This window comes from Pseudophryne corroboree, unplaced genomic scaffold (genome assembly GCF_028390025.1).
Source record: "Pseudophryne corroboree isolate aPseCor3 unplaced genomic scaffold, aPseCor3.hap2 scaffold_806, whole genome shotgun sequence".
NCBI classification, from domain to species: Eukaryota; Metazoa; Chordata; class Amphibia; order Anura; family Myobatrachidae; genus Pseudophryne; species Pseudophryne corroboree.
Genome location: NW_026970385.1, coordinates 101465 through 122246, shown reverse-complemented (window position 1 = coordinate 122246; position 20782 = coordinate 101465). Strand labels below are relative to the sequence as shown.

The following is a 20782-nucleotide window of genomic DNA, read 5'->3' as shown; positions in this document are numbered from 1 at the left end:
CTCACAGGTGGACCCCTGGATCCTTCAGGTGGTATCTCAGGGGTACAAATTGGAATTCGAGACGTCTCCCCTTCGCCGTTTTCCTAAAGTCTGCTTTACCGACGTCTCCCTCCGACAGGGAGGCGGTATGGGAAGCCATTCACAAGCTGTATTCCCAGCAGGTGATAATCAAGGTACCCCTCCTACAACAGGGAAAGGGGTATTATTCCACGCTGTTTGTGGTACCGAAGCCGGACGGCTCGGTGAGACCTAATTTAAATCTGAAATCCTTGAACACTTACATACAAAGGTTCAAATTCAAGATGGAGTCACTCAGAGCGGTGATGGCAAACCGGGAAGAAGGGGATTATATGGTGTCTCTGGACATCAAGGATGCTTATCTCCATGTCCCAAATTACCCTTCTCACCAAGGGTACCTCAGGTTTGTGGTACAGAACTGTCACTATCAGTTTCAGACGCTGCCGTTTGGTTTGTCCACGGCACCCCGGGTCTTTACCAAAGTAATGGCCGAAATGATGATACTCCTTCGAAGGAAGGGAGTTTTAATTATCCCTTACTTGGACGATCTCCGGATAAGGGCAAGATCCAGGGAACAGTTGGTAGTCGGGGTAGCACTATCTCAAGTAGTGTTGCGGCAGCACGGTTGGATTCTTAATATTCCAAAATCGCAGCTGATTCCGACGACACGTCTTCTATTCCTAAGGATGATCCTGGACACAGTCCAGAAAATAAGAATTTACTTACCGATAATTCTATTTCTCATAGTCCGTAGTGGATGCTGGGGACTCCGAAAGGACCATGGGGAATAGCGGCTCCGCAGGAGACTGGGCACAAAGTAAAAGCTTTAGGACTAGCTGGTGTGCACTGGCTCCTCCCCCTATGACCCTCCTCCAAGCCTCAGTTAGGATACTGTGCCCGGACGAGCGTACACAATAAGGAAGGATTTTGAATCCCGGGTAAGACTCATACCAGCCACACCAATCACACCGTACAACTTGTGATCTGAACCCAGTTAACAGCATGATAACAGAAGGAGCCTCTGAAAAGATGGCTCACAACAACAATAACCCGATTTTTGTAACAATAACTATGTACAAGTAATGCAGACAATCCGCACTTGGGATGGGCGCCCAGCATCCACTATGGACTATGAGAAATAGAATTATCGGTAAGTAAATTCTTATTTTCTCTAACGTCCTAGTGGATGCTGGGGACTCCGAAAGGACCATGGGGATTATACCAAAGCTCCCAACCGGGTGGGAGAGTGCGGATGACTCTGCAGCACCGAATGAGAGAACTCCAGGTCCTCCTCAGCCAGGGTATCAAATTTGTAGAATTTAGCAAACATGTTTTCCCCTGACCAAGTAGCTGCTCGGCAAAGTTGTAAAGCCGAGACCCCTCGGGCAGCCGCCCAAGATGAGCCCACTTTCCGTGTGGAATGGGCTTTTACAGATTTTGGCTGTGGCAGGCCTGCCACAGAATGTGCAAGCTGAATTGTACTACAAATCCAACGAGCAATCGTCTGCTTAGAAGCAGGAGCACCCAGCTTGCTGGGTGCATACAGGATAAACAGCGAATCAGATTTTCTGACTCCAGCCGTCCTGGAAACATATATTTTCAGGGCCCTGACTACGTCCAGCAACTTGGAATCCTCCAAGTCCCTAGTAGCCGCAGGCACCACATATGAAAAATTAGGTAAGGGCTTTTATAGGATAAAGCCGCCAATTCTGAGACACGATGTACAGAGAGCCAACGTAAAAAATAACAATGTTTATTAATAAAACATATAAAAAGATTAATTGTCAAATAACCGGTGAAAAATATATATAAATATATATAAGAACATTCTACCTTTGAGAAAGTCACGTGAACGTGACGAAACGCGTCAGGACCCGCCCCTATCCACACTCAGCTCAGGTGAAATCTTCCAGGTGTTCCTTGGTCCCCGCTGCACCCTCCTTCTACAGCATCCGACATCAGCGGCTTCAGCGCACACGCCGCCACGACCGGGTTGTGAGAGAGACGGTCCATTCCTTTCCGCTGCACAGCGTATATGGGCATTGCAGGACATTGAAGCCGAGGACGCTCGGCTCTTACCAGCCCATTTTGGAAAGGTATTGAATATCAATTTCAACTGAGGGACTTTTTTATTCATTAGGATCCTACCAACACACCTGGTATTTATCAACTATCTAACAAGTGAATCACTGAACTTTTCACCCCAATAAGCTGAGTCATTACAATATACCACTAGTTCACGTCTAGTGACTGTTCTTATATATATTTGTATATATTTTTCACCGGTTATTTGACAATTAATCTTTTTATATGTTTTATTAATAAACATTGTTATTTTTTACGTTGGCTCTCTGTACATCATGTTTCGTTCCTGATATTCAGCGCAGCCGTTTGTTCTTTTTCTATGCTATCACCACAATACTACACATAGTATTCCGGCAAGCGCAGACTATCAGGAACATAAAATTGTGATTATTTAATTCTATGAAACACGTATTGGTTTTCACTTTTTATTTTGATGATTAGGCGCTCGTTTGTTGCAGTTTTTTGTTTTGGTCAATTCTGAGACACGCCTGGCTGAAGCCAGGGCTAACAGCATTACCACTTTCCATGTGAGATATTTTAAGTCCACAGTGGTGAGTGGTTCAAACCAATGTGATTTTAGGAATCCCAAAACTACATTGAGATCCCAAGGTGCCACTGGAGGCACAAAAGGAGGCTGTATATGCAGTACTCCCTTGACAAACGTCTGAACTTCAGGAACAGAAGCCAGTTCTTTTTGGAAGAATATTGACAGGGCCGAAATTTGAACCTTAATGGACCCTAATTTGAGGCCCATAGACAGTCCTGTTTGCAGGAAATGCAGGAAACGACCCAGTTGAAATTCCTCTGTAGGGGCCTTCCTGGCCTCGCACCACGCAACATATTTACGCCAATACGGTGATAATGTTGTATGGTTACATCCTTCCTGGCTTTGATCAGGGTAGGGATGACTTCATCCGGAATGCCTTTTTCCTTCAGGATCCGGCGTTCAACCGCCATGCCGTCAAACGCAGCCGCGGTAAGTCTTGGAACAGACATGGTCCCTGCTGGAGCAGGTCCTTTCTTAGAGGTAGAGGCCACGGGTCTTCCGTGAGCATCTCTTGAATTTCCGGGTACCAAGTCCTTCTTGGCCAATCCGGAGCCACGAGTATAGTCTTTACTCCTCTCCTTCTTATGATTCTCAGTACTTTTGGTATGAGAGGAAGAGGAGGGAACACATACACTGACTGGTACACCCACGGTGTTACCAGAGAGTCCACAGCTATTGCCTGAGGGTCCCTTGACCTGGCGCAATATCTGTCCAGCTTTTTGTTGAGGCGGGACGCCATCATGTCCACCCTTTGGTTTTTCCCAACGGTTCACAATCATGTGGAAGACTTCTGGGTGAAGTCCCCACTCCCCCGGGTGAAGATCGTGTCTGCTGAGGAAGTCTGCTTCCCAGTTGTCCACTCCCGGAATGAACACTGCTGACAGTGCTATCACATGATTCTCCGCCCAGCGAAGAATCCTTGCCACTTCCATCATTGCCCTCCTGCTTCTTGTGCCGCCCTGTCTGTTTACGTGGGCGACTGCCGTGATGTTGTCCGACTGGATCAACACCGGCTGACCCTGAAGCAGAGGTCTTGCCTGACTTAGGGCATTGTAAATGGCCCTTAGTTCCAGGATATTTATGTGAAGTGACGTTTCCATGCTTGACCACAAGCCCAGGAAATTTCTTCCCTGTGTGACTGCTCCCCAGCCTCTCAGGCTGGCATCCGTGGTCACCAGGACCCAATCCTGAATGCCGAATCTGCGGCCCTCTAGGAGATGAGCACTCTGTAACCACCACAGGAGAGACATCCTTGTCCTTGGAGACAGGGTTATCCGCTGATGCATTTGAAGATGCGATCCGGACCATTTGTCCAGCAGATCCCACTGAAAAGTTCTTGCATGGAATCTGCCGAATGGAATCGCTTCGTAAGAAGCCACCATCTTTCCCAGGACCATTGTGCATTGTACTGACACTTGGCCTGGTCTTAGGAGGTTCCTGACTATGTCGGATAACTCCTTGGCTTTCTCCTCCGGGAGAAACACCTTTTTCTGTACTGTGTCCAGAATCATCCCTAGGAACAGCAGACGTGTCGTCGGAATCAGCTGCGATTTTGGAATATTTAGAATCCATCCGTGCTGTCGTAGTACTACTTGAGATAGTGCTACTCCGACCTCTAACTGTTCTCTGGACCTTGCCTGCTTACTTTGTGCCTTCCAATGCACAATGCAAACTACAGGTAGTGCTGCAGGGCCCACACCCTTTTACTTGCCGTACAGAGCAGCTCTGGAGCTGTTACAGTGCCCAGCTGCTGCAAGAAATCAGCTTGAATGCTTCAGGGGCTGGGGCATAGCCAACATGAGCCCCACACCGAAGGAGGGTGGAGGTGTTTAATGCGAACTAGGGGTCATCCAAGCGCCGCAAAAGGCCGCCATGCCCTGCACGCCCCTTTTCTCTTTTCATATGCAGACGAGGGTTGAAGCCAACTTTGACCCACTGCTTGGATGACATCACCGTATGCAAATCCATCTGCTGCAGGCCTTCCCCCAGGAATGCTTGCACTAGTTGTTGCATTTGGTTTGTTGTTTGACCCACTGCTTGGATGACATCACCGTATGCAAATCCATCTGCTGCAGGCCTTCCCCCAGGAATGCTTGCACTAGTTGTTGCATTTGGTTTGTTGTTTGGGGGTGCTTCATTATTAGGCAGCCTTCTGCCCTCCCATGTTCATCTGAAAATTTGTGTTCTCCCTGCAGTTGTTGTCCCCAGATGAGAGTTCCCTTGTGCTGCCTCAGTTGAATCTCCTTTACTTGACAGAGATGTGCCTGAGCAGCGGCCCTCCCCAGCCCTATCCCAAATCATACTTATTTTGCATAGGAGATACCATGGTCATGAAGATTGTTCTCCCAGGGTGAGGTTCATTCATTGCATTCTGGGTATGCTGACCCCTGTGATTTCCCCAAATGTGGGAAACTCGACTGCATTATTTGTGGTAGTGGGGGACTGTGTTTGTGCTTTCCTCTGGTCAGCTCTGGTAAAAGTCAGATTTATTTGTCTCAGATCTTCCTCTAGCCTTGTTCTTCTTTCGAGAGTTCCCTTGTGCTGCCTCAGTTGGATCTCCTTCACTTGACAGGGGGGTACCCGAGCAGCGACCCTCCCCAGCTCTAGCCCAACTTCTACTTACCTGGCAGGTGAGATACTATGATCATGTAGGTGCTTCTCCCAGGGCAAGGCTCACCCATTGCACTCTGGGTGTGCTGCTCCTGCGATTTCCCCAAATGTGGGAAACTTGACTGCATAATTTGTGTTTCCCCTGGTCGGCTCTCATATAATTCAGATCTCTTTGTCTCAGGTCTCTCTCCAGCCTAGTTTGCTGTCTGTTTCAACTTCTCTTTTCTTGAGCCGCTCCCTTCTATGCCCTTGCGCACTATCCTGACTTCTCCCGTCTGCTTACTTTGTGCCTTCCAATGCACAATGCAAACTACAGGTAGTGCTGCAGGGCCCACACCCTTTTACTTGCCGTTCAGAGCAGCTCTGGAGCTGTTACAGTGCCCAGCTGCTGCAAGAAATCAGCTTGAATGCTTCAGGGGCTGGGGCATAGCCAACATGAGCCCCACACCGAAGGAGGGTGGAGGTGTTTAATGCGAACTAGGGGTCATCCAAGCGCCGCAAAAGGCCGCCATGCCCTGCACGCCCCTTTTCTCTTTTCATATGCAGACGAGGGTTGAAGCCAACTTTGACCCACTGCTTGGATGACATCACCATATGCAAATCCATCTGCTGCAGGCCTTCCCCCAGGAATGCTTGTACTAGTTGTTGCATTTGGTTTGTTGTTTGGGGGTGCTTCAGTATTAGGCAGCCTTCTGCCCTCCCATGTTTATCTGGAAATATGTGTTCTCCCTGCAGTTGTTGTCCCCAGATGAGAGTTCCCATGTGCTGCCTCAGTTGAATCTCCTTTACTTGACAGAGATGTGCCTGAGCAGCGGCCCTCCCCAGCCCTATCCAAAATCATACTTATTTTGCATAGGCGATACCATGGTCATGAAGATTGTTCTCCCAGGGTGAGGTTCATTCATTGCATTCTGTGTATGCTGACCCCTGTGATTTCCCCAAATGTGGGAAACTCGACTGCATTATTTGTGGTAGTGGGGGACTGTGTTTGTGCTTTCCTCTGGACAGCTCTGGTAAAAGTCAGATTTATTTGTCTCAGATCTTCCTCTAGCCTTGTTCTTCTTTCGAGAGTTCCCTTGTGCTGCCTCAGTTGGATCTCTTTCACTTGACAGGGGGGTGCCAGAGCAGCGACCCTCCTCAGCTCTAGCCCAACTCCTACTTACCTGCCAGGTGAGATACTTTGATCATGAAGGTGCTTCTCCCAGGGCAAGGCTCACCCATTGCACTCTGGGTGTGGTGCCCCTGCGATTTCCCCAAATGTGGGAAGCTTGACTGCATAATTTGTGTTTCCCCTGGTCAGCTCTCGTATAATTCAGATCTCTTTGTCTCAGGTCTCTCTCCAGCCTAGTTTGCTGTCTGTTTCCACATCTTTTTTCATGAGCCCCTCCCTTTTATACCCTTGTGCACTATCCTGACTTCTCCTCCTGTCTGCTTACTTTGTGCCTTCCAATGCACAATGCAAACTACAGGTAGTGCTGCAGGGCCCACACCCTTTTACTTGCCGTACAGAGCAGCTCTGGAGCTGTTACAGTGCCCAGCTGCTGCAAGAAATCAGCTTGAATGCTTCAGGGGCTGGGGCATAGCCAACATGAGCCCCACACCGAAGGAGGGTGGAGGTGTTTAATGTGAACTAGGGGTCATCCAAGCGCCGCAAAAGGCCGCCATGCCCTGCACGCCCCTTTTCTCTTTTCATATGCAGACGAGGGTTGAAGCCAACTTTGACCCACTGCTTGGATGACATCACCGTATGCAAATCCATCTGCTGCAGGCCTTCCCCCAGGAATGCTTGCACTAGTTGTTGCATTTGGTTTGTTGTTTGGGGGTGCTTCAGTATTAAGCAGCCTTCTGCCCTCCCATGTTCATCTGAAAATATGTGTTCTCCCTGCAGTTGTTGTCCCCAGATGAGAGTTCCCTTGTGCTGCCTCAGTTGAATCTCCTTTACTTGACAGAGATGTGCCTGAGCAGCGGCCCTCCCCAGCCCTATCCCAAATCATACTTATTTTGCATAGGAGATACCATGGTCATGAAGATTGTTCTCCCAGGGTGAGGTTCATTCATTGTATTCTGGGTATGCTGACCCCTGTGATTTCCCCAAATGTGGGAAACTCGACTGCATTATTTGTGGTAGTGGGGGACTGTGTTTGTGCTTTCCTCTGGTCAGCTCTGGTAAAAGTCAGATTTATTTGTCTCAGATCTTCCTCTAGCCTTGTTCTTCTTTCGAGAGTTCCCTTGTGCTGCCTCAGTTGGATCTCTTTCACTTGACAGGGGGGTGCCCGAGCAGCGACCCTCCCCAGCTCTAGCCCAACTCCTACTTACCTGCCAGGTGAGATACTATGATCATGAAGGTGCTTCTCCCAGGGCAAGGCTCACCCATTGCACTCTGATTTCCCCAAATGTGGGAAGCTTGACTGCATAATTTGTGTTTCCCCTGGTCGGCTCTCGTATAAATCAGATCTCTTTGTCTCAGGTCTCTCTCCAGCCTAATTTGCTGTCTGTTTCCACTTCTTTTTTCATGAGCCCCTCCCTTTTATACCCTTGTGCACTATCCTGACTTCTCCTCCTGTCTGCTTTCTTTGTGCCTTCCAATGCACAATGCAAACTACAGGTAGTGCTGCAGGGCCCACACCCTTTTACTTGCCGTACAGAGCAGCTCTGGAGCTGTTACAGTGCCCAGCTGCTGCAAGAAATCAGCTTGAATGCTTTAGGGGCTGGGGCATAGCCAACATGAGCCCCACACCGAAGGAGGGTGGAGGTGTTTAATGCGAACTAGGGGTCATCCAAGCGTCGCAAAAGGCCGCCATGCCCTGCACGCCCCTTTTCTCTTTTCATATGCAGACGAGGGTTGAAGCCAACTTTGACCCACTGCTTGGATGACATCACCGTATGCAAATCCATCTGCTGCAGGCCTTCCCCCAGGAATGCTTGCACTAGTTGTTGCATTTGGTTTGTTGTTTGGGGGTGCTTCAGTATTAGGCAGCCTTCTGCCCTCCCATGTTCATCTGAAAATATGTGTTCTCCCTGCAGTTGTTGTCCCCAGATGAGAGTTCCCTTGTGCTGCCTCAGTTGAATCTCCTTTACTTGACAGAGATGTGCATGAGCAGCGGCCCTCCCCAGCCCTATCCCAAATCATACTTATTTTGCATAGGAGATACCATGGTCATGAAGATTACTCTCCCAGGGTGAGGTTCATTCATTGCATTCTGGGTATGCTGACCCCTGTGATTTCCCCAAATGTGGGAAACGCGACTGCTTTATTTGTTGGTAGTGGGGGGACTGTGTTTGTGCTTTCTTCTGGTCAGCTCTGGTAAAAGTCAGATTTCTTTGTCTCAGATCTTCCTCTAGCCTTGTTCTTCTTTCGAGAGTTCCTTTGTGCTGCCTCAGTTGGATCTCCTTCACTTGACAGGGGGGTGCCCGAGCAGCGACCCTCCCCAGCTCTTGCCCAACTCCTACTTACCTGCCAGGTGAGATACTATGATCATGAAGGTGCTTCTCCCAGGGCAAGGCTCACCCATTGCACTCTGGGTGTGCTGCCCCTGCGATTTCCCCAAATGTGGGAAACTTGACTGCATAATTTGTGTTTCCCCTGGTCGGCTCTCGTATAATTCAGATCTCTTTGTCTCAGGTCTCTCTCCAGCCTAGTTTGCTGTCTGTTTCCACTTCTCTTTTCTTGAGCCGCTCCCTTCTATGCCCTTGCGCACTATCCTGACTTCTCCCGTCTGCTTACTTTGTGCCTTCCTACGCACAATGCAAACTACAGGTAGTGCTGCAGGGCCCACACCCTTTTAGTTGCCTTACAGAGCAGCTCTGGAGCTGTTACAGTGCCCAGCTGCTGCAAGAAATCAGCTTGAATGCTTCAGGGGCTGGGGCATAGCCAACATGAGCCCCACACCGAAGGAGGGTGGAGGAGTTTAATGCGAACTAGGGGTCATCCAAGCGCCGCAAAAGGCCGCCATGCCCTGCATAACCCTTTTCTCTTTTCATATGCAGATGAGGGTTCCAGCCAACTTTGGCCCACTGCTTGGATGACATCACCGTATGCAAATCCGTCTTCTGCAGACCTTCACCCAGGAATGCTTTTACTAGTTGTTGCATTTGGTTTGTTGTTTGGGGGTGCTTCAGTATTAGGCAGCCTTCTGTCCTCCCATGTTCATCTGAAAATATGTGTTCTCCCTGCAGTTGTTGTCCCCAGATGAGAGTTCCCTTGTGCTGCCTCAGTTGAATCTCCTTTACTTGACAGAGATGTGCCTGAGCAGCGGCCCTCCCCAGCCCTATCCCAAATCATACTTATTTTGCATAGGAGATACCATGGTCATGAAGATTGTTCTCCCAGGGTGAGGTTCATTCATTGCATTCTGGGTATGCTGACCCCTGTGATTTCCCCAAATTTGGGAAACTCGACTGCATTATTTGTGGTAGTGGGGGACTGTGTTTGTGCTTTCCTCTGGTCAGCTCTGGTAAAAGTCAGATTTCTTTGTCTCAGATCTTCCTCTAGCCTTGTTCTTCTTTCGAGAGTTTCCTTGTGCTGCCTCAGTTGGATCTCCTTCACTTGACAGGGGGGTGCCCGAGCAGCGACCCTCCCAAGCTCTAGCCCAACTCCTACTTACCTGCCAGGTGAGATACTATAATCAGGAAGGTGCTTCTCCCAGGGCAAGGCTCACCCATTGCACTCTGGGTGTGCTGCTCCTGCGATTTCCCCAAATGTGGGAAACTTGACTGCATAATTTGTGTTTCCCTTGGTCGGCTCTCGTATAATTCAGATCTCTTTGTCTCAGGTCTCTCTCCAGCCTAGTTTGCTGTCTGTTTCAACTTCTCTTTTCTTGAGCCGCTCCCTTCTATGCCCTTGCGCACTATCCTGACTTCTCCCGTCTGCTTACTTTGTGCCTTCCAATGCACAATGCAAACTACAGGTAGTGCTGCAGGGCCCACACCCTTTTACTTGCCGTTCAGAGCAGCTCTGGAGCTGTTACAGTGCCCAGCTGCTGCAATAAATCAGCTTGAATGCTTCAGGGGATGGGGCATGGCCAACATGAGCCCCACACCAAAGGAGGGTGGGGGTGTTTAATGCGAACTAGGGGTCATCCAAGCACCGCAAAAGGCCGCCATGCCCTGCACGCCCCTTTTCTCTTTTCATATGCAGATGAGGGTTGAAGCCAACTTTGACCCACTGCTTGGATGACATCACCGTATGCAAATCCGTCTTCTGCAGAACTTACCCCAGGAATGCTTGCACTAGTTGTTGCATTTGGTTTGTTGTTTGGGGGTGCTTCAGTATTAGGCAGCCTTCTGCCCTCCCATGTTCATCTGAAAATATGTGTTCTCCCTGCAGTTGTTGTCCCCAGATGAGAGTTCCCTTGTGCTGCCTCAGTTGAATCTCCTTTACTTGACAGAGATGTGCATGAGCAGCGGCCCTCCCCAGCCCTATCCCAAATCATACTTATTTTGCATAGGAGATACCATGGTCATGAAGATTACTCTCCCAGGGTGAGGTTCATTCATTGCATTCTGGGTATGCTGACCCCTGTGATTTCCCCAAATGTGGGAAACGCGACTGCTTTATTTGTTGGTAGTGGGGGACTGTGTTTGTGTTTTCCTCTGGTCAGCTCTGGTAAAAGTCAAATTTCTTTGTCTCAGATCTTCCTCTAGCCTTGTTCTTCTTTCGAGAGTTTCCTTGTGCTGCCTCAGTTGGATCTCCTTCACTTGACAGGGAGGTGCCCGAGCAGCGACCCTCCCCAGCTCTAGCCCAACTCCTACTTACCTGCCAGGTGAGATACTATGATCATGAAGGTGCTTCTCCCAGGGCAAGGCTCACCCATTGCACTCTGGGTGTGCTGCCCCTGCGATTTCCCCAAATGTGGGAAACTTGACTGCATAATTTGTGTTTCCCCTGGTCAGGTCTCGTATAATTCAGATCTCTTTGTCTCAGGTCTCTCTCCAGCCTAGTTTGCTGTCTGTTTCAACTTCTCTTTTCTTGAGCCGCTCCCTTTTATACCCTTGTGCACTATCCTGACTTCTCCTCCTGTCTGCTTACTTTGTGCCTTCCAATGCGCAATGCAAACTACAGGTAGTGCTGCAGGGCCCACACCCTTTTACTTGCCTAACAGAACAGCTCTGGAGCTGTTACAGTGCCAAGCTGCTGCAAGAAATCAGCTTGAATGCTTCAGGGGATGGGGCATGGCCAACATGAGCCCCACACCGAAGGAGGGTGGGGGTGTTTAATGCGAACTAAGGGTCATCCAAGCGCCGCAAAAGGCCGCCATGCCCTGCATACCCCTTTTCTCTTTTCATATGCAGATGAGGGTTCCAGGCAACTTTGGCCCACTGCTTGGATGACATCACCGTATGCAATTCCGTCTTCTGCAGAACTTCCCCCAGGAATGCTTGTACTAGTTGTTGCATTTGGTTTGTTGTTTGGGGGTGCTTCAGTATTAGGCAGCCTTCTGCCCTCCCATGTTCATCTGAAAATATGTGTTCTCCCTGCAGTTGTTGTCCCCAGATGAGAGTTTCCTTGTGCTGCCTCAGTTGAATCTCCTTTACTTGACAGAGATGTGCATGAGCAGCGGCCCTCCCCAGCCCTATCCCAAATCATACTTATTTTGCATAGGAGATACCATGGTCATGAAGATTGTTCTCCCAGGGTGAGGTTCATTCATTGCATTTTGGGTATGCTGACCCCTGTGATTTCCCCAAATGTGGGAAACTCGACTGCATTATTTGTGGTAGTGGGGGACTGTGTTTGTGCTTTCCTCTGGTCAGCTCTGGAAAAAGTCAGATTTCTTTGTCTCAGATCTTCCTCTAGCCTTGTTCTTCTTTCGAGAGTTCCATTGTGCTGCCTCAGTTGGATCTCTTTCACTTGACAGGGGGGTGCCCGAACAGCGACTTTCCCCAGCTCTAGCCCAACTCCTACTTACCTGCCAGGTGAGATACTATGATCATGAAGGTGCTTCTCCCAGGGCAAGGCTCACCCATTGCACTCTGGGTGTGCTGCCCCTGCGATTTCCCCAAATGTGGGAAACTTGACTGCATAATTTGTGTTTCCCCTGGTCGGCTCTCGTATAATTCAGATCTCTTTGTCTCAGGTCTCTCTCCAGCCTAGTTTGCTGTCTGTTTCCACTTCTCTTTTCTTCAGCCGCTCCCTTCTATACCCTTGTGCACTATCCTGACTTCTCCTCCCATCTGCTTACTTTGTGCCTTCCAATGCACAATGCAAACTACAGGTAGTGCTGCAGGGCCCACACCCTTTTACTTGCCTTACAGAGCAGCTCTGGAGCTGTTACAGTGCCCAGCTGCTGCAAGAAATCAGCTTGAATGCTTCAGGGGATGGGGCATGGCCAACATGAGCCCCACACCAAAGGAGGGTGGAGGTGTTTAATGCGAACTAGGGGTCATCCAAGCACCGCAAAAGGCCGCCATGCCCTGCACGCCCCTTTTCTCTTTTCATATGCAGATGAGGGTTGAAGCCAACTTTGACCCACTGCTTGGATGACATCACCGTATGCAAATCCGTCTTCTGCAGAACTTCCCCCAGGAATGCTTGGACTAGTTGTTGCATTTGGTTTGTTGTTTGGGGGTGCTTCAGTATTAGGCAGCCTTCTGCCCTCCCATGTTCATCTGAAAATATGTGTTCTCCCTGCAGTTGTCCCCAGATGAAAGTTCCCTTGTGCTGCCTCAGTTGAATCTCCTTTACTTGACAGAGATGTGCATGAGCAGCGGCCCTCCCCAGCCCTATTCCAAATCATACTTATTTTGCATAGGAGATACCATGGTCATGAAGATTTTTCTCCCAGGGTGAGGTTCATTCATTGCATTTTGGGTATGCTGACCCCTGTGATTTCCCCAAATGTGGGAAACTTGACTGCATTATTTGTGGTAGTGGGAGACTGTGTTTGTGCTTTCCTCTGGTCAGCTCTGGTAAAAGTCAGATTTCTTTGTCTCAGATTTTCCTTTAGCCTTGTTCTTCTTTCGAGAGTTCCCTTGTGCTGCCTCAGTTGGATCTCCTTCACTTTACAGGGGGGTACCCGAGCAGCGACCCTCCCCAGCTCTAGCCCAACTCCTACTTACCTGCCAGGTGAGATACTATGATCATGAAGGTGCTTCTCCCAGGGCAAGGCTCACCCATTGTACTCTGGGTGTGCTGCTCCTGCGATTTCCCCAAATGTGGGAAACTTGACTGCATAATTTGTGTTTCCCCTGGTCGGCTCTCGTATAATTCAGATCTCTTTGTCACAGGTCTCTCTCCAGCCTAGTTTGCTGTCTGTTTCCACTTCTCTTTTCTTCAGCCGCTCCCTTCTATACCCTTGTGCACTATCCTGACTTCTCCTCCCGTCTGCTTACTTTGTGCCTTCCAATGCACAATGCAAACTACAGGTAGTGCTGCAGGGCCCACACCCTTTTACTTGCCTTACAGAGCAGCTCTGGAGCTGTTACAGTGCCCAGCTGCTGCAAGAAATCAGCTTGAATGCTTCAGGGGATGGGGCATGGCCAACATGAGCCCCACACCAAAGGAGGGTGGAGGTGTTTAATGCGAACTAGGGGTCATCCAAGCACCGCAAAAGGCCGCCATGCCCTGCACGCCCCTTTTCTATTTTCATATGCAGATGAGGGTTGAAGCCAACTTTGACCCACTGCTTGGATGACATCACCGTATGCAAATCCGTCTTCTGCAGAACTTCCCCCAGGAATGCTTGCACTAGTTGTTGCATTTGATTTGTTGTTTGGTGGTGCTTCAGTATTAGGCAGCCTTCTGCCCTCCCATGTTCATCTGAAAATATGTGTTCTCCCTGCAGTTGTTGTCCCAAGATGAGAGTTCCCTTGTGCTGCCTCAGTTGAATCTCCTTTACTTGACAGAGATGTGCATGAGCAGCGGCCCTCCCCAGCCCTATTCCAAATCATACTTATTTTGCATAGGAGATACCATGGTCATGAAGATTTTTCTCCCAGGGTGAGGTTCATTCATTGCATTTTGGGTATGCTGACCCCTGTGATTTCCCCAAATGTGGGAAACTTGACTGCATTATTTGTGGTAGTGGGAGACTGTGTTTGTGCTTTCCTCTGGTCAGCTCTGGTAAAAGTCAGATTTCTTTGTCTCACATTTTCCTTTAGCCTTGTTCTTCTTTCGAGAGTTCCCTTGTGCTGCCTCAGTTGGATCTCCTTCACTTTACAGGGGGGTACCCGAGCTGCGACCCTCCCCAGCTCTAGCCCAACTCCTACTTACCTGCCAGGTGAGATACTATGATCATGAAGGTGCTTCTCCCAGGGCAAGGCTCACCCATTGTACTCTGGGTGTGCTGCTCCTGCAATTTCCCCAAATGTGGGAAACTTGACTGCATAATTTGTGTTTCCCCTGGTCGGCTCTCGTATAATTCAGATCTCTTTGTCTCAGGTCTCTCTCCAGCCTAGTTTGCTGTCTGTTTCCACTTCTCTTTTCTTCAGCCGCTCCCTTCTATACCCTTGTGCACTATCCTGACTTCTCCTCCCGTCTGCTTACTTTGTGCCTTCCAATGCACAATGCAAACTACAGGTAGTGCTGCAGGGCCCACACCCTTTTACTTGCCTTACAGAGCAGCTCTGGAGCTGTTACAGTGCCAAGCTGCTGCAAGAAATCAGCTTGAATGCTTCAGGGGCTGGGGCATAGCCAACATGAGCCCCACACCGAAGGAGGGTGGAGGTGTTTAATGCAAACTAGGGGTCAGACAAGCGCCGCAAAAGGCCACCATGCCCTGCACGCCCCTTTTCTGTTTTCATATGCAGACGAGGGTTGAAGCCAACTTTGACCCACTGCTTGGATGACATCACCATATGCAAATCCATCTGCGGCAGGCCTTCCCCCAGGAATGCTTGCACTAGTTGTTGCATTTGGTTTGTTGTTTGGGGGTGCTTCAGTATTAGGCAGCCTTCTGCCCTCCCATGTTCATCTGAAAATATGTGTTCTCCCTGCAGTTGTTGTCCCAAGATGAGAGTTCCCTTTTGCTGCCTCAGTTGAATCTCCTTTACTTGACAGAGATGTGCATGAGCAGCGGCCCTCCCCAGCCCTATTCCAAATCATACTTATTTTGCATAGGAGATACCATGGTCATGAAGATTTTTCTCCCAGGGTGAGGTTCATTCATTGCATTTTGGGTATGCTGACCCCTGTGATTTCCCCAAATGTGGGAAACTTGACTGCATTATTTGTGGTAGTGGGAGACTGTGTTTGTGCTTTCCTCTGGTCAGCTCTGGTAAAAGTCAGATTTCTTTGTCTCAGATTTTCCTTTAGCCTTGTTCTTCTTTCGAGAGTTCCCTTGTGCTGCCTCAGTTGGATCTCCTTCACTTTACAGGGGGGTACCCGAGCAGCGACCCTCCCCAGCTCTAGCCCAACTCCTACTTACCTGCCAGGTGAGATACTATGATCATGAAGGTGCTTCTCCCAGGGCAAGGCTCACCCATTGTACTCTGGGTGTGCTGCTCCTGCGATTTCCCCAAATGTGGGAAACTTGACTGCATAATTTGTGTTTCCCCTGGTCGGCTCTCGTATAATTCAGATCTCTTTGTCTCAGGTCTCTCTCCAGCCTAGTTTGCTGTCTGTTTCCACTTCTCTTTTCTTCAGCCGCTCCCTTCTATACCCTTGTGCACTATCCTGACTTCTCCTCCCGTCTGCTTACTTTGTGCCTTCCAATGCACAATGCAAACTACAGGTAGTGCTGCAGGGCCCACACCCTTTTACTTGCCTTACAGAGCAGCTCTGGAGCTGTTACAGTGCCCAGCTGCTGCAAGAAATCAGCTTGAATGCTTCAGGGGATGGGGCATGGCCAACATGAGCCCCACACCAAAGGTTGGTGGAGGTGTTTAATGCGAACTACGGGTCATCCAAGCACCGCAAAAGGCCGCCATGCCCTGCACGCCCCTTTTCATATGCAGATGAGGGTTGAAGCCAACTTTGACCCACTGCTTGGATGACATCACCGTATGCAAATCCGTCTTCTGCAGAACTTCCCCCAGGAATGCTTGCACTAGTTGTTGCATTTGGTTTGTTGTTTGGGGGTGCTTCAGTATTAGGCAGCCTTCTGCCCTCCCATGTTCATCTGAAAATATGTGTTCTCCCTGCAGTTGTTGACCCAAGATGAGAGTTCCCTTGTGCTGCCTCAGTTGAATCTCCTTTACTTGACAGAGATGTGCATGAGCAGCGGCCCTCCCCAGCCCTATTCCAAATCATGCTTATTTTGCATAGGAGATACCATGGTCATGAAGATTTTTCTCCCAGGGTGAGGTTCATTCATTGCATTTTGGGTATGCTGACCCCTGTGATTTCCCCAAATGTGGGAAACTTGACTGCATTATTTGTGGTAGTGGGAGACTGTGTTTGTGCTTTCCTCTGGTCAGCTCTGGTAAAAGTCAGATTTCTTTGTCTCACATTTTCCTTTAGCCTTGTTCTTCTTTCGAGAGTTCCCTTGTGCTGCCTCAGTTGGATCTCCTTCACTTTACAGGGGGGTACCCGAGCAGCGACCCTCCCCAGCTCTAGCCCAACTCCTACTTACCTGCCAGGTGAGATACTATGATCATGAAGGTGCTTCTCCCTGGGCAAGGCTCACCCATTGTACTCTGGGTGTGCTGCTCCTGCAATTTCCCCAAATGTGGGAAACTTGACTGCATAATTTGTGTTTCCCCTGGTCGGCTCTCGTATAATTCAGATCTCTCTGTCTCAGGTCTCTCTCCAGCCTAGTTTGCTGTCTGTTTCCACTTCTCTTTTCTTCAGCCGCTCCCTTCTATACCCTTGTGCACTATCCTGACTTCTCCTCCCGTCTGCTTACTTTGTGCCTTCCAATGCACAATGCAAACTACAGGTAGTGCTGCAGGGCCCACACCCTTTTACTTGCCTTACAGAGCAGCTCTGGAGCTGTTACAGTGCCCAGCTGCTGCAAGAAATCAGCTTGAATGCTTCAGGGGCTGGGGCATAGCCAACATGAGCCCCACACCGAAGGAGGGTGGAGGTGTTTAATGCAAACTAGGGGTCAGACAAGCGCCGCAAAAGGCCACCATGCCCTGCACGCCCCTTTTCTGTTTTCATATGCAGACGAGGGTTGAAGCCAACTTTGACCCACTGCTTGGATGACATCACCATATGCAAATCCATCTGCGGCAGGCCTTCCCCCAGGAATGCTTGCACTAGTTGTTGCATTTGGTTTGTTGTTTGGGGGTGCTTCAGTATTAGGCAGCCTTCTGCCCTCCCATGTTCATCTGAAAATATGTGTTCTCCCTGCAGTTGTTGTCCCCAGATGAGAGTTCCCTTGTGCTGCCTCAGTTGAATCTCCTTAACTTGACAGAGATGTGCCTGAGCAGCGGCCCACCCCAGCTCTATCCCAAATCATACTTATTTTGCATAGGAGATACCATGGTCATGAAGATTATTCTCCCAGGGTGAGGTTCATTCATTGCATTCTGGGTATGCTGACCCCTGTGATTTCCCCAAATGTGGGAAACTCGACTGCTTTATTTGTGGTAGTGGGGGACTGTGTTTGTGTTTTCCTCTGGTCAGCTCTGGTAAAAGTCAGATTTCTTTGTTTCAGATCTTCCTCTAGCCTTGTTCTTCTTTTGAGAGTTCCCTTGTGCTGCCTCAGTTGGATCTCCTTCACTTGACAGGGGGGTGCCCGAGCAGAGACCCTCCCCAGCTCTAGCCCAACTCCTACTTACCTGCCAGGTGAGATACTATGATCATGATGGTGCTTCTCCCAGGGCAAGGCTCACCCATTGCACTCTGGGTGTGCTGCCCCTGCGATTTCCCCAAATGTGGGAAACTTGACTGCATAATTTGTGTTTCCCCTGGTCGGCTCTCGTATAATTCAGATCTCTTTGTCTCAGGTCTCTCTCCAGCCTAGTTTTCTGTCTGTTACCACTTCTCTTTTCTTCAGCCGCTCCCTTCTATACCCTTGTGCACTATCCTGACTTCTCCTCCCGTCTGCTTACTTTGTGCCTTCCAATGCACAATGCAAACTACAGGTAGTGCTGCAGGGCCCACACCCTTTTACTTGCCTTACAGAGCAGCTCTGGAGCTGTTACAGTGCCCAGCTGCTGCAAGAAATCTGCTTGAATGCTTCAGGGGATGGGGCATGGCCAACATGAGCCCCACACCAAAGGAGGGTGGAGGTGTTTAATGCGAACTAGGGGTCATCCAAGCACCGCAAAAGGCCGCCATGCCCTGCACGCCCCTTTTCTCTTTTCATATGCAGATGAGGGTTGAAGCCAACTTTGACCCACTGCTTGGATGACATCACCGTATGCAAATCCGTCTTCTGCAGAACTTCCCCCAGGAATGCTTGCACTAGTTGTTGCATTTGGTTTGTTGTTTGGGGGTGCTTCAGTATTAGGCAGCCTTCTGCCCTCCCATGTTCATCTGAAAATATGTGTTCTCCCTGCAGTTGTTGTCCCCAGATGAGAGTTCCCTTGTGCTGCCTCAGTTGAATCTCCTTTACTTGACAGAGATGTGCATGAGCAGCGGCCCTCCCCAGCCCTATTCCAAATCATACTTATTTTGCATAGGAGATACCATGGTCATGAAGATTGTTCTCCCAGGGTGAGGTTCATTCATTGCATTTTGGGTATGCTGACCCCTGTGATTTCCCCAAATGTGGGAAACTTGACTGCATTATTTGTGGTAGTGGGGGACTGTGTTTGTGCTTTCCTCTGGTCAGCTCTGGTAAAAGTCAGATTTCTTTGTCTCAGATTTTCCTCTAGCCTTGTTCTTCTTTCGAGAGTTCCCTTGTGCTGCCTCAGTTGGATCTCCTTCACTTTACAGGGGGGTACCCGAGCAGCGACCCTCCCCAGCTCTAGCCCAACTCCTACTTACCTGCCAGGTGAGATACTATGATCATGAAGGTGCTTCTCCCAGGGCAAGGCTCACCCATTGCTCTGGGTGTGCTGCTCCTGCGATTTCCCCAAATGTGGGAAACTTGACTGCATAATTTGTGTTTCCCCTGGTCGGCTCTCGTATAATTCAGATCTCTTTGTCTCAGGTCTCTCTCCAGCCTAGTTTGCTGTCTGTTTCCACTTCTCTTTTCTTGAGCCGCTCCCTTCTATGCCCTTGCGCACTATCCTGACTTCTCCTCCTGTCTGCTTACTTTGTGCCTTCCAACGCACAATGCGAACTACAGGTAGTGCTGCAGGGCCCACACCCTTTTACTTGCCTTACAGAGCAGCTCTGGAGCTGTTACAGTGCCCAGCTGCTGCAAGAAATCAGCTTGAATGCTTCAGGGGCTGGGGCATAGCCAACATGAGCCCCACACCAAAGGAGGGTTGAGGTGTTTAATGCAAACTAGGGGTCAGCCAAGCGCCGCAAAAGGCCACCATGCCCTGCACGCCCCTTTTCTCTTTTCATATGCAGACGAGGGTTGAAGCCAACTTTGACCCACTGCTTGGATGACATCACCATATGCAAATCCATCTGCGGCAGGCCTTCCCCCAGGAATGCTTGCACTAGTTGTTGCATTTGGTTTGTTGTTTGGGGGTGCTTCAGTATTAGGCAGCCTTCTGCCCTCCCATGTTCATCTGAAAATATATGTTCTCCCTGCAGTTGTTGTCCCCAGATGAGAGTTCCCTTGTGTTGCCTCAGTTAAATCTCCTTTACTTGACAGAGATGTGCATGAGCAGCGGCCCTCCCCAGCCCTATTCCAAATCATACTTATTTTGCATAGGAGATACCATGGTCATGAAGATTTTTCTCCCAGGGTGAGGTTTATTCATTGCATTTTGGGTATGCTGACCCCTGTGATTTCCCCAAATGTGGGAAACTTGACTGCATTATTTGTGGTAGTGGGAGGCTGTGTTTGTGATTTCTTCTGGTCAGCTCTGGTAAAAGTCAGATTTCTTTGTCTCAGATTTTCCTTTAGCCTTGTTCTTCTTTCGAGAGTTCCCTTGTGCTGCCTCAGTTGGATCTCCTTCACTTTACAGGGGGGTACCCGAGCAGCGACCCTCCCCAGCTCTAGCCCAACTCCTACTTACCTGCCAGGTGAGATACTATGATCATGAAGGTGCTTCTCCCAGGGCAAGGCTCACCCATTGTACTCTGGGTGTGCTGCTCCTGCGATTTCCCCAAATGTGGGAAACTTGACTGCATAATTTGTGTTTCCCCTGGTCGGCTCTCGTATAATTCAGATCTCTTTGTCTCAGGTCTCTCTCCAGCCTAGTTTGCTGTCTGTTTCCACTTCTCTTTTCTTCAGCCGCTCCCTTCTATACCCTTGTGCACTATCCTGACTTCTCCTCCCGTCTGCTTACTTTGTGCCTTCCAATGCACAATGCAAACTACAGGTAGTGCTGCAGGGCCCACACCCTTTTACTTGCCTTACAGAGCAGCTCTGGAGCTGTTACAGTGGCCAGCTGCTGCAAGAAATCAGCTTGAATGCTTCAGGGGCTGGGGCATAGCCAACATGAGCCCCACACCGAAGGAGGGTGGAGGTGTTTAATGCAAACTAGGGGTCAGTCAAGCGCCGCAAAAGGCCACCATGCCCTGCACGCCCCTTTTCTGTTTTCATATGCAGACGAGGGTTGAAGCCACCT

General features: G+C 49.5%; 26 non-coding genes and 1 pseudogene across 26 annotated transcripts; all 27 read left to right on the top strand.

The window, feature by feature from the left end:
• Positions 1 to 4949: 4949 nt before the first annotated feature.
• Positions 4950 to 5113, top strand: LOC135041969 (U1 spliceosomal RNA). The gene has a single exon (XR_010235311.1). It is a non-coding gene; the product is annotated as a U1 spliceosomal RNA (small nuclear RNA).
• Positions 5114 to 5265: 152 nt separating this feature from the next.
• On the top strand, positions 5266 to 5407 carry LOC135041983 (U1 spliceosomal RNA; annotated as a pseudogene).
• Positions 5408 to 6099: 692 nt separating this feature from the next.
• On the top strand, positions 6100 to 6263 carry LOC135041966 (U1 spliceosomal RNA). Its single transcript, XR_010235308.1, has one exon. It is a non-coding gene; the product is annotated as a U1 spliceosomal RNA (small nuclear RNA).
• A 152-nt stretch (positions 6264 to 6415) lies between these two features.
• Positions 6416 to 6578, top strand: LOC135041956 (U1 spliceosomal RNA). Its single transcript, XR_010235300.1, has one exon. It is a non-coding gene; the product is annotated as a U1 spliceosomal RNA (small nuclear RNA).
• A 674-nt stretch (positions 6579 to 7252) lies between these two features.
• On the top strand, positions 7253 to 7416 carry LOC135041960 (U1 spliceosomal RNA). Its single transcript, XR_010235302.1, has one exon. It is a non-coding gene; the product is annotated as a U1 spliceosomal RNA (small nuclear RNA).
• A 972-nt stretch (positions 7417 to 8388) lies between these two features.
• LOC135041988 (U1 spliceosomal RNA) lies at positions 8389 to 8554 on the top strand. The gene has a single exon (XR_010235328.1). It is a non-coding gene; the product is annotated as a U1 spliceosomal RNA (small nuclear RNA).
• Positions 8555 to 8706: 152 nt separating this feature from the next.
• On the top strand, positions 8707 to 8869 carry LOC135041992 (U1 spliceosomal RNA). The gene has a single exon (XR_010235332.1). It is a non-coding gene; the product is annotated as a U1 spliceosomal RNA (small nuclear RNA).
• Positions 8870 to 9540: 671 nt separating this feature from the next.
• LOC135042003 (U1 spliceosomal RNA) lies at positions 9541 to 9704 on the top strand. The gene has a single exon (XR_010235343.1). It is a non-coding gene; the product is annotated as a U1 spliceosomal RNA (small nuclear RNA).
• A 152-nt stretch (positions 9705 to 9856) lies between these two features.
• LOC135041952 (U1 spliceosomal RNA) lies at positions 9857 to 10019 on the top strand. The gene has a single exon (XR_010235296.1). It is a non-coding gene; the product is annotated as a U1 spliceosomal RNA (small nuclear RNA).
• Positions 10020 to 10690: 671 nt separating this feature from the next.
• On the top strand, positions 10691 to 10855 carry LOC135041998 (U1 spliceosomal RNA). The gene has a single exon (XR_010235337.1). It is a non-coding gene; the product is annotated as a U1 spliceosomal RNA (small nuclear RNA).
• A 152-nt stretch (positions 10856 to 11007) lies between these two features.
• Positions 11008 to 11170, top strand: LOC135041994 (U1 spliceosomal RNA). Its single transcript, XR_010235334.1, has one exon. It is a non-coding gene; the product is annotated as a U1 spliceosomal RNA (small nuclear RNA).
• A 674-nt stretch (positions 11171 to 11844) lies between these two features.
• LOC135041944 (U1 spliceosomal RNA) lies at positions 11845 to 12008 on the top strand. Its single transcript, XR_010235288.1, has one exon. It is a non-coding gene; the product is annotated as a U1 spliceosomal RNA (small nuclear RNA).
• Positions 12009 to 12160: 152 nt separating this feature from the next.
• Positions 12161 to 12323, top strand: LOC135041990 (U1 spliceosomal RNA). Its single transcript, XR_010235330.1, has one exon. It is a non-coding gene; the product is annotated as a U1 spliceosomal RNA (small nuclear RNA).
• A 671-nt stretch (positions 12324 to 12994) lies between these two features.
• LOC135041976 (U1 spliceosomal RNA) lies at positions 12995 to 13158 on the top strand. Its single transcript, XR_010235318.1, has one exon. It is a non-coding gene; the product is annotated as a U1 spliceosomal RNA (small nuclear RNA).
• A 152-nt stretch (positions 13159 to 13310) lies between these two features.
• On the top strand, positions 13311 to 13473 carry LOC135042006 (U1 spliceosomal RNA). The gene has a single exon (XR_010235347.1). It is a non-coding gene; the product is annotated as a U1 spliceosomal RNA (small nuclear RNA).
• Positions 13474 to 14147: 674 nt separating this feature from the next.
• On the top strand, positions 14148 to 14311 carry LOC135041975 (U1 spliceosomal RNA). Its single transcript, XR_010235317.1, has one exon. It is a non-coding gene; the product is annotated as a U1 spliceosomal RNA (small nuclear RNA).
• Positions 14312 to 14463: 152 nt separating this feature from the next.
• Positions 14464 to 14626, top strand: LOC135042000 (U1 spliceosomal RNA). The gene has a single exon (XR_010235339.1). It is a non-coding gene; the product is annotated as a U1 spliceosomal RNA (small nuclear RNA).
• A 674-nt stretch (positions 14627 to 15300) lies between these two features.
• LOC135041974 (U1 spliceosomal RNA) lies at positions 15301 to 15464 on the top strand. Its single transcript, XR_010235316.1, has one exon. It is a non-coding gene; the product is annotated as a U1 spliceosomal RNA (small nuclear RNA).
• Positions 15465 to 15616: 152 nt separating this feature from the next.
• LOC135042005 (U1 spliceosomal RNA) lies at positions 15617 to 15779 on the top strand. The gene has a single exon (XR_010235345.1). It is a non-coding gene; the product is annotated as a U1 spliceosomal RNA (small nuclear RNA).
• Positions 15780 to 16446: 667 nt separating this feature from the next.
• LOC135041979 (U1 spliceosomal RNA) lies at positions 16447 to 16610 on the top strand. The gene has a single exon (XR_010235321.1). It is a non-coding gene; the product is annotated as a U1 spliceosomal RNA (small nuclear RNA).
• A 152-nt stretch (positions 16611 to 16762) lies between these two features.
• LOC135041997 (U1 spliceosomal RNA) lies at positions 16763 to 16925 on the top strand. Its single transcript, XR_010235336.1, has one exon. It is a non-coding gene; the product is annotated as a U1 spliceosomal RNA (small nuclear RNA).
• A 674-nt stretch (positions 16926 to 17599) lies between these two features.
• On the top strand, positions 17600 to 17763 carry LOC135041972 (U1 spliceosomal RNA). The gene has a single exon (XR_010235314.1). It is a non-coding gene; the product is annotated as a U1 spliceosomal RNA (small nuclear RNA).
• Positions 17764 to 17915: 152 nt separating this feature from the next.
• Positions 17916 to 18078, top strand: LOC135042001 (U1 spliceosomal RNA). The gene has a single exon (XR_010235341.1). It is a non-coding gene; the product is annotated as a U1 spliceosomal RNA (small nuclear RNA).
• A 674-nt stretch (positions 18079 to 18752) lies between these two features.
• On the top strand, positions 18753 to 18916 carry LOC135041962 (U1 spliceosomal RNA). Its single transcript, XR_010235304.1, has one exon. It is a non-coding gene; the product is annotated as a U1 spliceosomal RNA (small nuclear RNA).
• Positions 18917 to 19068: 152 nt separating this feature from the next.
• LOC135041954 (U1 spliceosomal RNA) lies at positions 19069 to 19229 on the top strand. Its single transcript, XR_010235298.1, has one exon. It is a non-coding gene; the product is annotated as a U1 spliceosomal RNA (small nuclear RNA).
• A 674-nt stretch (positions 19230 to 19903) lies between these two features.
• Positions 19904 to 20067, top strand: LOC135041977 (U1 spliceosomal RNA). The gene has a single exon (XR_010235319.1). It is a non-coding gene; the product is annotated as a U1 spliceosomal RNA (small nuclear RNA).
• A 152-nt stretch (positions 20068 to 20219) lies between these two features.
• Positions 20220 to 20382, top strand: LOC135042004 (U1 spliceosomal RNA). Its single transcript, XR_010235344.1, has one exon. It is a non-coding gene; the product is annotated as a U1 spliceosomal RNA (small nuclear RNA).
• The last annotated feature ends 400 nt before the right edge of the window (positions 20383 to 20782 follow it).